Raw genomic sequence first — 14,796 nt, forward strand, 5'->3', positions numbered from 1 at the left:
GGCAAAAAGAAGGAGTCTGATGCCATGGAACTGAAGTAATGGAAGCTGTGAATGAACATATGGGTTTTGAAAACCAAACTTTGGTCCTCTGTAATAGCAGCACATGTTCTTAACTTCTGAGCCATCTTTCTCTTCTTTGCAAAAGCTTATTCTGATCCTATCTCATGTATCAATATTTGCTCTTGTTTTGTGTATTTTTGGAGTCCAATAAAAAGTCATCACCTTTATCGGTTATCTTAGGAATGTTTCCTCTATATTTTCTCCAGGAATTTTAGTACCAGACCTTACATCTTTAAGTTGATGTATACTTTTAAAAATGTGTGTGTACAACTTTTCTAGCACCTTTGTTAATGGTGTATGTTTATGTAGGTACCACATTAAATAAGAAAAAGTAAACATAGCTTATTTCTTTGGGGCTTACATATGTTAATTGCTTGAGAAATTGCACTGCTAGCATTGAATAAAGTCTGTGCTCCTTTAATTTTCCAAATTCATAACCTTTTTTAGTTCAATTTCTATTGAACATACAAAGGCATACATATATAAGTACATCTTTAGCCCTCTTTGCATTATTTTACATATATGATGCTCCTGACTAGCAGGGGATAAAAGTAGGAAACTTCTACACCATTGTTTTAAAGTTAAAGAGTGAGACAGAAGGTGATTTGTGAATCACATGTAAAACAGAATGTGTCAGAAAGTGACATAAGACCCTCCAGAGCAACTGGAAGTTGTTGAAGACATTCCTAATTTTGAAAATTATAGGCTAGTCTAAACTTTGAATCCTCAAACCCTTCCTTGTCACATGACTTTAGTCCACTTTTCTTTTCACTTTTCATTGCATCGCAGTGAGAAAGGAACCTTGCCTGTATATATGCAACAAGTCCTCACTTGTAAGTTCATACTCCAAAGCCACTCTGTAAGTTTACTTTTGATGGGTAGGCACTAAACAAAACATAGACTCTGTGCCATTAGAGCTGCAAGCATTTGCTTCAAGGTACCTAGAATGTGGACAGAGGATTTGTACTATGGAAAACTGCACTACAAGTGGAAGCAAAGTGATCCTCAGGAGCCGAGGGCAAATCCCTTAGAAAGATGTATCTGCTCCTTCTAGATAGAGTAAAATCCAGCACCTTCCTTCTTGTGGGTCATTTGGAGTCTGGTATTTCCACGTAGAAGAGCATATAAACTAAATGGGTTTAAACCAGTGTACACTAAGTGAGGCCGACTCTGTCATTTAATCGACACATCAGGGAAAATTTCTGTATACTATTTCAAGAGTATTCATGAGGTGGTATACACATGCTTGAAATTATAACAGATCAGCTCACACATCATAGATTTTCTAGATTATATAGCAACCCATCTGTCTGTCAGAGCAAGGATCTACCCAATTCCTGACTCTAAGGATCATCTCATCTCACTGAAATTTATAGTAAGATATTTAAGTAAGTAAGATAAGTAATCCCATTAGAAGGTATTTTGCATGATCTACTGCAGACAAGAGTGGATTCATTGAAGACTAGGTCATACATCTCTATAGGATTTAAAAGATCTAAAAACATCTGTGATAATAGTCAAAATGTTTCATAGACATCATCTAGAGGAGTCCAATTTTTAGGCTGTTGGGAATTGATCACTGGTCACAGCCAGACTGCAACACAGGCATTAGGTTTGCTTCTTCCTCTAGAAGATGAGGATAGCAAGAAGACAGAATCTGCAAAAGATAGTCATAGGAATATAGATGCAATGAGTAGATTGAAAGGATAAAATTCTTTGAGAATGTGAGTACACAGAGGAGCTGTATCCTAAAAATGTTCGTGAAATTTATAGAATCAGCAATTTTATGTCACATGAATCAAAGGATGTGAAGAAGGCACACATAGCAAAGGCAAGGAGGCACAAGGGAGGATTGTTTGGAGAAATCCATGTATTTCAGAGGTGGCAGGCCATAGAAGATGAAGATAGAAGAGAAACCTGCTTTAGACCATAGTGGTCCTATATCTGAGAGCAGCAACTTGAGATTTTTATTTTGTGTGATTCTAAGTTTTAAGTCATGGAAAGACACAGCCGTTCTAACAGTGTAGAAAAGTCATGCTATAGAGGCACACAGGAGAAAATGAAGATCACTGGTATAGGCATGAACTCAAGAACTTGGGAGGGGTTGAATACAATGATGAATATAAAGTGAACAGAAGCATATCTAAGAACCAAAGTTATTTTTAAAAACCAAAAACAATACAGTTTTTCGCTCAAGTAATGGGAGAGTTCATTGTATCATATAATGAAAACTGACAAAGTAGAGATATAAAATCATGGAATTAAAGTAACTTCTTTATTTCCACTCTAGAACGTAAAGATCCAGAAGAAATTGTTCAAAATTAGAGGGATTTTAAAAGTGAAAATACTTTTTTGTCAAGTTTTATTGATAACTAGATAATGAGGTCTTATGTTAATTTTCTAATTTGTATTCATATATAAAATAATAAAGATATAGGACAATAAATGGTTCTTAAAACTAGTTACTCTATAGGTCCTAGAGTGATGTGTACTAATGTTTCATTAACAGCATTGTCTCACTTACAAGGGAACATGTTATAAGCCACAGTGACTAGACAGCTAATATGGGCAAGAAAGTGATTAGTAATGCTACTGGAGGCTTTAGTGGGAAAACTACAGATGCCACTGAAGTGAAATGACAATTAAGTAGATGTCAGCAGTAGGCTGGTTAGTGTGGAGAATAAAAGGCAGAGCCAATTTTATTAATGAGATAATGTACACAAACTCTAGAAGACAAAGGAGACAGATACTGAGTTCCATAGCACACATCACTATACACTCCTCCTGAGATGCTGAGATTGGCCCCCCACAAGCACTATGAGTATCTTCATGAACAGCTGGCCATATCTGGTGGTCTTGTCTTTTAGGTAAATAGCTAAGATTTATGGTTCTTGTAATTATGTGTTCTTCGTTATCATTTTCACAGCTGACTATTATTACTAGAGTCTAGGTATAAAATCTCTAGTTTTCATTTCAAGTATAGACTTATTTTGGGGATATAATGTAATAAATTAAAATTTCCTAAGCTACTTGGTGGGCTATAATGAAAACAATGGTCTAGGCTTGGTCCACAGAAGCCTATAAGGATGATGGGGCACAAGTTAACCTTCCAATACAGGCGTTATTATATTTAAGTTTTAGTTTAATTTATATGATGAGGACACATCTTCATGCACAGCAAATCTATGCTTTTTGGTTTCCCTGAGCGTCCGTGTAGATTGAAACATACATTAGAGTCAGAAAAAGTCCAGGATTTGGCTGTGCTTCATCACCGTGACTAAGCCATCTTAGCTGACTTCTTCATTCCCACCCCCATCTGTAGAGCAAGGACCACAGCAGAAGCCTTTACAGCACTGAGGTGAGGGATGCATAAAATCATACTTGCAAAGCACCTAGCTGAGAGGCATTGGAGGCAGTGCCTGTAATTGATTTTGTATTCCTCACTCTGCACCTCTGAATTAGCACCAGAATGGGTTTCCATTATTGTAAACATCAAAAGCCCGGGTTTATTCCACACTCCAAGCATCCTTTTCTTTCTGTTTCCAGTCTCTATGGACAGCAATAAACCATATTTGGAAGTCCAATTAGGCATGCACAACTCCTGTCTGTCTTATCTTAATCCTGCCAGTAATAGAACAGTAATTGTTCAGAGAAACTACAGGGGAAATTGTGAGTGAGGAGCACACACAGTGCTCCAATTGATCTCAATTACTGTCATGAAATTGAGTCTTCTGTCGGACATCTAAATTTAATGCTTCTTTTTCCCTGAGGATCTGTCCCTGGTTGTTGCCTTCTATTGTATCTGTGGTTGGGCTGTCACCATCTACATTGCCCTCTCCATCAGGATGATGGAATTGTTTTCCTCCATGCCATATTTCCTCTCTATATTGTTTGCTCCTAAATCCCTGCTTTAGTCTTCTGACATTCATATCTGAATCTTTTCATTTTCTCTGGCTCAACACCCAGGGAAGAACTATCTTGTGTCTTGGCACCCAAATAATTGATTTTTATTTATGAACAAAAAGACAATTTTTCAAACCTAAACAAGATGAGCCTAGGCTTTGCCCAAAGAATGAAAACATATTCTGAAGTGAATTATTTTCCTCTTTATTTGGGTGCAATTAGGAAAGTTAATGATGGGTAATTTCCAGCATGCATATGCTTTCACTTCGCTGATTTATAAGCAGGCATAAACATAATTAGGTGTGCATATGCATCCTCACAGTTTAATGGGCCCTGTATTCCTGGTAATTAGGAGGCTCAGCGTGTTGTTGATGTGTCATTTTTCAGGCTAAGGTATGAGAAGCTTTAAGGACTGACTATGCCCAGGAAGCCAGCATGAAAATACATGCTATATACTAATATAAATTCAGAGATAATGGCCTCTCAGAAGACATTCACCATCTGTTTTTCAATAGATTCAAAAGATTTGAATAGTTTTAGAAAATACATCTGCCTAAAATAGATATTCTTTAAGTTGTAAAGCTTTTGAAAATTAGCAGGTGTATAGTAATTTAAGACTAAATGCACATATGAAAACATCTAGTAAAATTAAGGTTCCATATATAAATATAGGGAGGTTTTTAGAAATCTACAAGTGAACTGGCAGAAGATGGAAGAAATAGAAGTATTTTTATGTAAAACTGACATCTCCCTCGAATTCTACCTTTATTGCCAGTAGGAGTGGATATGCATATTATAGGACCCATTGCAAGATAGAAATTCAGGGTCTTTTGTCTAAACACTAAGAAATTAAAGACTTTGTCAAAGAAGGCTTGTTAAAATAAGTACGGGGCCTCTCTAAACAAGTTGCCCTGTTTGAACAGGTAGCATGTCTGGGAATGGAGCACTTAGTTTCAGAAGACAGAAAATGACCAGTAAAGTACAGTGAGCAGCAGAGCAACAATAAGGTGAAGGTTATGAAGAAATAACAGCAAACAGCATTTCTATGAGCCCTTATGAAATAACAAGAAGGCAGGTCAGTTACAACTGAGACTGTTCATGCAGCTATTTCTGAACAAATGTTTAAGTATCATAAATGTGACATGCTTAACAAATGAGTACACATTGATAAATGAGAAATGCTTGTAACAGAAAAAGTATGCTAACTTCCCATTAGTTGAAAATTTTTAATATTTCCCTATTTACTGAAATTTCTATTTTTTTAAAAATAAGCTATCAAGTAGACAGGTAAAACATAAAATATCCTCAGAATACTATTCCTATGATAGCGGTAACATGTCTTTTTATTTTAGGAGACAGTATCATAGTTCAGTGCTATGTGCAGAGAGCAAATGTTAAACCAAAACCATTTCCTAAAGCATCTCTTTGTGAAATAGAAAGATAACCTCAGCTACTTTTGCTGGGGTAGCCAAAAACCTGAATGAAATGGCCTGATGTTTACTGGGACTACTGCAATGCCTATCTTACCCCCAGCTCTCTATTTTAGAAAAACAATCATGGTAGGAAACATATAGAGAATGTGAAAGACTAATACAAGAAATGGATTGGAGAGCAGTCTTAAAGCCTAATTCCCAAATAATAGCTGTGTTTCAACATTCTTTTTTTTTTTTCATCCTCCATCAGGGCCAATAATTACAATTCCTCCAAGGTTCCTGGACTCTCCTAATCCTAGTATGATATCAGTACCACAGATAGGTCATGTGATTCCAGTGATTGATACTTATACTCCTGGTATGGTGCCCGTTCTATCTGCTTCTTGAATTAGGCCTTCCTTGAAAGGCTATATGCCAGTGTTACTCAAACATCCAATGATGAGATTTCCTGTTCATCCCATAACAGTGCCAATGTCTACCTGGGAAGGCATGGACAAATGGAAAATGTCCTGGAGTTTGTGTGAGGATAGTTCTGTGAAATAAACTTTTATTTTCTTCAGAGAATTTTTTCTTTCAAAAAAAAAAGATTGATTTTTTTCATCTGGTTCCATCAATATAGCTCAATGAGTAACTTGGGGACAAACATTACAGCCGGAGTTTGATCCTCACTGCTCATATGCTGGAAAGAAAGAACTGCTACTGTAAGTTGTTTTGCTGACTTCCACAGATGCATGTGTTTTCAAACAAAAGAAATGTTTAGCTTCCTGATTTACTATTGCATACTTTTGTGCCTTCACAGGACAAGTGTTTGATGAGTGTACTTTAAGTGAATGAAGGTAGAAATGAATGGACTTTTCCAAGAACAGACTTTCAAGGAGAAATGTTTTTGATTTTAAGGACCACACTCTTCGATTCACCGGTTACTTGTCTCCCTCCTATAAGCTGAGAAAATTTCCAGAATTTGTAGAGAAATTAGAATCAAAATGAGCATGACTGACAGTCACCACTTCCTGGTTATGGCTGTTGCATTTATGGGTTTGGGTTCTATTCTTTCTTCAGATTTGTTTCATATATTTATCTAACAGTTAGACACAACTGTATATGAAAATGGTGGGTTAAGTAAAATATGAGTCTTGTGTTTCATTTTGTATAACAAGGCAAGAATTTAAGGATATTTTTTATATGTCATAGACAGTCATAGAGAGGGAAAAATTTGCATGTGTCCAAATTTCTGGTGGACCCCAAGACTCATGCTATAGCTTGAAAAAAAATGGTAGTGTAGAGTGTAAAGGCATAATTTGTAGCAATCTCTAGAGAATGAATTTGCCAACAGAGCCGACATTTCTTCAATGCTTATTGTGACAACTTTGAACAGAGTGTAATAACCAGTGTTACTCAATTTTGGGCAGGAGCTGCTTCTTTTTGTTGATTTTTATATTGATTATGTTTCTTTAAGGATGTTAGTGGTTGTTCTATCATCATAGAATCTTTGTTGATGCAAACATTTTCATTTGTCCAAGCAAGGTCCCATGAAACTTTATGTGCACTCACTAACACCACTATTGCTAAGCAACTTCCTGCAGTTATCTACTAGGCTCCCTCTTCTGCTTCTGACATTTAAAACTGTTTTTCTCTATTCTATGACATTTAAAACTGCATTTCCATTCTATGAATCATTTTCCTTCATTATATTTATCATGACCTTGTGTACGAATTATCTATTTGTCCAGTTATTTATTCATTTTTCTCTGACATGTGAGCTCCATAAAAGTAGGATACTTTCTATTTTAGTCATATGATGCTATATTCAGTGACTTAAAATAGAATGTCAGAAAAAAATGTGTGTACCACAGGAATTAATTACCTTAATGTCATAGAGAACAGATATTAGCCAATATTTAAAATCATTTGACATATAAACTGTGCTGTGGATTTTTAAATATGTATGGTTTGCGTATTGGAGGAGCTCACAATAGGCTCATGTGTTTGAATATCTGACACCTCCAGCCGGTGACACTGTTTTTGAGGTCATGGAATGTATTAGAATGTCAGTCTTGATGGAGGCAGTGAATCACTGAGGGTGGACCTTGAGGTTTGAAAGCCTGTTCTCACTTCCTGTCTCCCTTTCCTGTTTCTCCATTGAAGATCCACTGTAACCAGCCACCTCATGATATTATCTCTATGCCCTTTCAATGTCATAATGTATTTTTAAATTATGAGCCTAGATAATTCCTTTTCCCATGAAGCAGGTTTTTTTTTTTTTTAATACAGCAAACATAGCTAAGAAAATTGGGGTAAGTTTTTTTCAAAGTTGATGGAAACCATTTGCAATATGTATAAGAAGTGGGTTTCTACAATTTCAGTCACTGTTAATGAGATTTCATATGTATTCATATTTTGTGTGGCATATGGGTACTATGTATGTTCAGGAGCCCACAGCAGTCATAAGGGACATTGGATTCCTATAATTGGAGTTATATGTGATTGTAAGTCACAATACTGGTGCTGGGAACCAAAAGCAGCTCTTCTGAAAAAGAAGTACATGCTCTTAAGTGTTGAGTCATCTCTCCAGTCTCCTGGGTGATATTTTAATTTCCTTGTATGATTTTTCGTGCATCAGTAGTCAATAGTATTTTTTTGGTTTAGCATCACCTCATATGTTTGAGCATGTAGTAGTGCCTTCTGGTGGGGAAACCAAACTGAGTTTTCTGAATATCACTGACTTTATGAGAACGTTGATGTCCAAACAACTGAGTCTCACCTTACCTTTTTCATTTGCTATAATGGGGTATTAGCCTGCAGTTTAGATGCAGGAGGGTCATTTTAAGTCCCAGAGATGCTCTCATAATCTATGAGTCTCTCTCAACATTGTCTAGTAACCCCTCTCTCTACACAGAATTGGGTACTCATTAATTGCCTCTAATTGGCACACTTCCCTCCATGTCAGGTTATTTCATTAGGCATGATGTTGTATCTAGAAGCTTCTCTTAATACCTCACAGCAGAACTAAGGTGATGCTACAATAGACTACAATATTGTTAAATGCTCAATAAAAGCCGAAGTTAGACTCTTAGAGTTGCTATGAGATACAATTATTCTTAGGAGTGTTGAAGATTTTACATATAATGAAATTAGTTATCTTTCTTAAATAGATATTAAATGATGGATATGTGGAGCTGCTCTCAAATGTAATTCATGTCTATCATTTACACTTCTTCTCAGGATGATTTGTAGGGGCATAATCAAATTGCTCATAGAGAAATTATATTCCTGTGATAACTTTATATATTGTCCAAAGATTCACAATATAATGTAATTGTGTATTTCAAAGTAGTGTATTTTTAATATGCCAAGTATTAAAATGAGAAAAGGATAAATTTAGGTAACCTGCCTGAGTTACCTTTACAACTTCTTTTATTTTCATATCTGACTATGGGGAATCATTTTACTGTCCTCTGTATTTTTACCCATTCCATAAAAATTGTAAGAATGGCCACAATTAATATTGAATAATGCTTGCTCATGTGCTTTGGGGACTTTAATTACTTATTTTATTTTTATAACTCATCAAATAAGGTACATTTACTTTTTTTAACAGAAAATGCGGTGCATACAAATCAGCAGACTAAAAATACAAACAGCACTATCATGTGATGTTACTGTTGAATAGCATTTTTCTATACTCACAGATATTACTTGTGTTACAATAATGTAAAAGTACAGCAAACTACTGATATAAAACTGCATGGCAAGTTGTCACATAATTATGTAATCACCAATCCATGCAAAGGTAATATCTTGGCTATTGATATTCTTTCTGATAGCTCTCATGAACATCTCTTTGCGATATATTTGTGTACACTCATGACTGTTTCTTTAAGATGGATTTTGTAGGAATTGCTGTGCTGAATGAATGCCTTGGGAGTTTAAATTATATAAAAAATTATGTAGATAAGTTATATAAAATACAAATTATTAAAATTAGTATGTTTTTCATAATTATGTTATCTATTTTTGCCAACAAAAACCAATAGATAAATGCTTTATCCTATGCTTACACAGATATCAGGGACACCCAGCATCTTTCCTCTTATTTCTCCTGTTCTTTTTATTTCTATGTTGTTTAGGAGCCTGTACTTTCAATTATATTATACATATTTAGTTTGTTTTATTTTCTTGTGAGAGCTAACATTAATGGTCTACAGAATGAGTTCCAGGACAGCCAGGACTATACAGAGAGAACCTGTCTCAAAAACATAAGCAATCAAGCAAACAAAAACAAACAGCTGGAGAATCTGGCTTAGTGATAGAGAGGTTGTTCCCCCAATCTCTCTCTCTCTCTCTCTCTCTCTCTCTCTCTCTCTCTCTCTCTCTCTCTCTCTCTCTCTCCTCTCTCTCTCTCTTTGTTTGTGTGTGTGTGCATGTGTATGTGTTCATTTGCACCTGTTGGCTACACCCTTCACCTATGTTTTTGGTGGGTTTTTACTCTCTATTATTGAATTAAACCTTTGATTAGGTTGAAGATAAAAATGTTTCTGTGTGATATAGAAGAAAAAGTAGTCTAATACAAAAACTTTTGTGGTGCTCAGAACTGAACTCAATGTATTATACAGGTTAATAACATTCTGTGCACCCTGACCTATATACTCTCAGTTATACTCAATATTCATGGGATGTGGAATAGATCTTCTTTCATTATGTTTTGAAGTAGATTTTTTTTTGCTATTGTATTTGCTAAAACTCTTTGCCCACCAGAGGCTCTTCTTGCACAGTTACACTTCTCTTTGAATTTTATCATCTTCTGCTTCCTAGGTTGAGACTTATGCAGGACTACTGTCTCAGTTCAGTGATGTCTTTCTTATGCAGTGTTGTTCAGTGCAGCTCACCACTCAGTGCTCACTGCATTTTCATGGGTAGACTTCAGGAAAACTTGCTTCATTTAGGTCTTAGTTTAATTTGGTTTCTTCAGATAACTTATAATCCCTTTGAGAATAATAACCACATATCTTTTTTTTTTCAGAAAAAAATAGATTCAATTTGAAGCTACAGTCCAATGAAAGTGATAAGAGAGGTGAGATTATTAGTAATTGAACATTTCTTTAACCGACATATTTATTGTTTAAATTTTATAGCAATTATATATGACACATTGTAACTATTTTCTTAATTTTACCAATCAAGAAATTATGGCTTGAAGACACAAAATGACTTCTCTAAATTAAAACACCCAGAACAAACATGGAAAGGTACAACTGTACATTTTCTCTTACATCACTCTCTTTAGTCTGTTCTGTGCAGGATTTTCCGCAACACAGCCACTAAGTGCACCTTTAGTCTGTTCTGTGCAGGATTTTCCGCAACACAGCCACTAAGTGCACACTTCAAAATGTGATTTATGATTTATTTCTGAACTGACAAATCTTGTAAAGAACAAGTATTTTGTCCATTTCTGGCTCATTCCTACTTGAAGATAACCTACCAGACTTTGATTTCAGCGAATAATGCCATGGAGTGTACACATGACTCCAAAGCTGTAATCTGTATCAGTCTTACCACTTTTCACAGGGCACTAAAAATTGCTGGCTATGTCCGTTCACTTGTGAGACTAGAAATTATATTACTATTTTCTATAAAAATATTGAGACATGCACAGACACTAAACTGAAAGCGGTTGTTATATCCCATTTTCTAAAATTGCAGCAAAGAGGGTATTCTCTCTCCCTTTGGAAACCACCTTGCCTCTGTATTTTACTTCTTTCCTTTTTGAAAAAGTATCATTTCAACTTAAAGAAGCTGGTTATCTTTGACAATAGATTTTCTCTGGAGGGAGAATGTTGTGCTCACCAGGTGATGATGAGCTGCTTGTTATCCTCATTACAGGAGTATAAAAGGAATAGTGCAATAGTATAATGCATAATAGGCTGAGTAATTTCAGAAATGAATTTTGAATAATCTCTCAACATTACTTGACATGGGTTCTGGCAATGTAATATTATCATATACTGTTCTTTGTAAGAAATAAATTCACACTGCCATTTTTTGAACAGGGTCTTACTATGTCATCCCAGTTGGCCTGGACTTGAACTTTCTCTGTAGCTCAGGCAAGCCTTAAACTCATATAGCCTGCTTTTTCTTTCAGTGTGCTGGGGAATAGGGCATGTACCACTATATCCAGGTCACAAGATCAATCCTTATTTCCTTCTGTAAGTTTGAATATATCCTCAAATATTCCTTTATATCTCTTTGTGGATTAGAAACTTGCTCATAGAATGTTAACATTTATGTTGAAATGCAGTTTTTCTTTGTACTCAAATTTTATTTAACCTATCACTTGTAAAGTGAGGGTCTTGAGAGAGAGAAACATAGATAGAATGAGATAGGGCAAAACAAAGTGGGGAGAGATTTTATGAAAGTCTATTCTTTTTATTATAAGACACTTGTAAATCTTTATTCTAAAAATCTGTATATTAACAAAAAGACGGAGATGGTATTTCTCAAACAAGATTGATTCAAAGACTCTTCTGTTCTGCTTTTTTCATGTTTATTTACACCTGACAAATGTACTGGGAAAGTGGGAGTATGTACTTTGTGTACCCTTGAATGTATGATGCACATTCCTGCCTTAACAATGTCTAACCACATGAGGAACTGTTGTACAAAGTTCTGTGAATTGAAAACTTTTTATAGTCCTAGATAACAGAAGTTTGAAATTTAAACCTGTAAGTTGTCCAAGTCATGTTTTCTTAGCAATTTTGTTCATCTCATTTCAATGTTTTACTCAGAAATGCAACTTTAAAATAAACAACAAATGAAAATTTTGAAAAGAGAAAAAATAAAAAATTGGCTTTGGTGTTCTTAATAGACAATTTTCTTTTTATATTTGCTTCTCGATTTGAACAAACTTTCTACTTGTTTTTAGAAGGTAAACACTTTGATAAGGTTTATATTTATATTAAAACTGGCAAGCAACTTATTTAGTATACAGAGGAAAAAATGAGCTTTGGTCATGGTTTGAGGATTTTCTCAGGAAAAGGAATCGCCAACAGGGACAGAAATGCCCAACAAAAATATACTAGCCCAAGAAAGTGCTGTACGGAAGGACTATAGAGTAAAAGTTTAGATCAGTTAAGTCTGGAGGAAAAGCTTGATTGTGCTCATTTGCATAGGCCAGCCAGTCCTAGTGCAGGCACCTCATGAGCACAGAAATGTTTTGGTTTGAGTGTTTAGTCTTCTAGAGTTTCTGTGAAAAAAATACTCTAGTGGTTTGAAAGAAATGGGCTACAAAGGATCATATATTTAAATGCTTAGTCAATAGGTAGTGGAATTCTTCAAGAAGCATTAGGAGGTGTGACCTTGTTGGAGGATGTGTGTCATTGGGTGTGTGAGCTTTTAGATTTCAAAAGCCCACTCCAGGCCAAGTGTCTGTCTGTCTGTCTGTCTGTCTGTCTGTCTGTCTGTCTTTTTTTCTCTCTGTCTGTTTCTGTTTATCTCTCTATTTCTTTGTCTCTGTCTCTTTGTGCTGCCTGTAGATCAAAGTGTAAAGCTTTCGGCTAATGCTCGAGTCTCATGTCTGTCTGCTTTCTGCCATGGTGGTCAAGGACTAACACTCTTAACACCTGTAAGCAAGTCCCAATTAAATGCTTTTCTTCACAAGAGTTGCCTTGGTCATGGTGTCTATTCACAGCAATAGAATAGCAACTAAGGCAAATCTCATAGCTAAATATGTCTTGTAAACAACAGAAATATATTCCCTATCTTTTAAAATAGAAAGCTGGTTACAATGAATTTTCAATGTTTGTACACATGTGAGTCTAAAGAAATACTTTCTCCATGCCTCTCCAGCCCTGCTTTGCCCTGCTCTTTTGCTATTGAGATTAAGCTGTCTTCCTCAGTGGACATGGAGCCAAATGGAGAGTGTGCTGCCACCTAGCGACCTCTGTCTTCACCAAGGCTGGCTCCTAGCTTGTTTATTTTTCAGATTTCAACAACTCACATAAACCTATTTGTTACAGACAGGATCTCTAGACTCTTGCCCTTTGTCAAATTGACCTGCTTTTTCTTCCTAATGTTATTTTGTGGAATACTTCCATTTGTGAGGCAACTGAACCAGAACCAATTACGTTGTGTTGTAAAGAACCAAAATGAAAAGCCACAGCAGCTTTCTTAACCTACAGTTCCTAGAGTCCTGCTGAGCCCTTGGTGAGAAATAGACAGGACTCAGGCCGTAAAGGGGTAGCCAAGGCAGTGTTCAGCAGACTCTAGGGAGCAGAGCTTCTGTTCTCTGGTTATTTGTCTTTTATCTGGTTCACTGGTGTAGAAGGGGAAAAAAGCAGTTTTATCTTAGGATCTAGTAAAGAACAGAGGCAAAGATAGGAGGAATGCAGGCCAGTGTGCAAGATGGGTTTCTCCATTTACCTTTTCACTGAGAGCTTGAAGCTGTATAGGTTAGGAAATGTCTCTTACATCTAGTGAACCTATTTTTCAGTTCATGAAGGAAATCCTTGACAGAGAAACAGCGTAGACTTCAAACCCCATTTCAGTATTCTAAACTTACAAATGGGTAAATTATTTCAACTCTGTCTCAAATAATCCTTTCTTAAATAGGGAATAGTAGTGGTTTTCAGATGACTGGGTAGGTTGCATAGGATAGCAAATGTGAAATAGAATATAATGTAACATTTGATGTACAATTTGATGAAAACACTTGATGTTCCCAAGGTGCTATGTGCTACACAAAAAGGTCAGGGCTGAGGACTCTGGAGGATTCTAGGATCCTGGAAGTTTACCAACAAAGTAGAAAGGATTTTTGGTTGTCGTTCCCGAGAAAGCATTCAGAATGCAAGTGGACAAATTAGAAAATATCAGTCTATAATTTAGACCGTATTTCAGGTTGTTCACAGCTAACATGGCTGACTAAGAATTAATAAATCTGACTGCAAGTTCAGCTCTTCTATAATAAGAGTTGGCTTTTACATGAGCATATCTTTTATATATGTATTTGTATATCCAAATAGGCAGAATGTCTTGTTCAATTTTACCTATCTGCAGAGAGTTAGATTTCAAACTTTTTTTTGTCTCAGTGATTTTTAAATTTCAGCACACATTTTAGAGCAACATATCCCTTTATATTCTTCTGAAATTGAGTTTCCATGAATTGAGTTTTCTTGTCATAGAATGAACCCTGCCAAAACAAATGTCCTCCTTACATTGCTCAAAAAACAAGGTAAATTGTATTGAGTTTTGTTTGGTTACAATATAGAGAGTCTGCAATTTCAGAAGCCATCTAGACTTTCTGAGATCTAGTTACTATTTTATAATTTTTCTTTATCCTGTACTTATTTTATAGAGAAAACTGGGAAAAGTAGAATTATGGAAAATAATTTAGACAACACATGGAGGA

The 14,796-nt window shown here is 35.7% G+C and overlaps 1 long non-coding RNA gene across 3 annotated transcripts in view; it reads left to right on the forward strand.

Annotated features, from left to right (window-relative positions):
• Window positions 1-5,985: 5,985 nt before the first annotated feature.
• The window catches only part of LOC143441389 (uncharacterized), a 140,305-nt gene continuing 131,494 nt past the window's right edge, over window positions 5,986-14,796 (forward strand). For 2 of the 3 annotated variants that reach the window (XR_013108734.1, XR_013108733.1), the window contains exons 1-2: window positions 5,986-6,097; window positions 10,417-10,467. This is a non-coding gene — a long non-coding RNA (uncharacterized LOC143441389). The remainder of the gene's footprint in view (window positions 6,098-10,416; window positions 10,468-14,796) is intronic. The other variant, XR_013108732.1, reaches the window with a different exon arrangement.

Source organism: Arvicanthis niloticus, chromosome 2 (assembly GCF_011762505.2).
Source record: "Arvicanthis niloticus isolate mArvNil1 chromosome 2, mArvNil1.pat.X, whole genome shotgun sequence".
Classification (NCBI taxonomy): Eukaryota; Metazoa; Chordata; class Mammalia; order Rodentia; family Muridae; genus Arvicanthis; species Arvicanthis niloticus.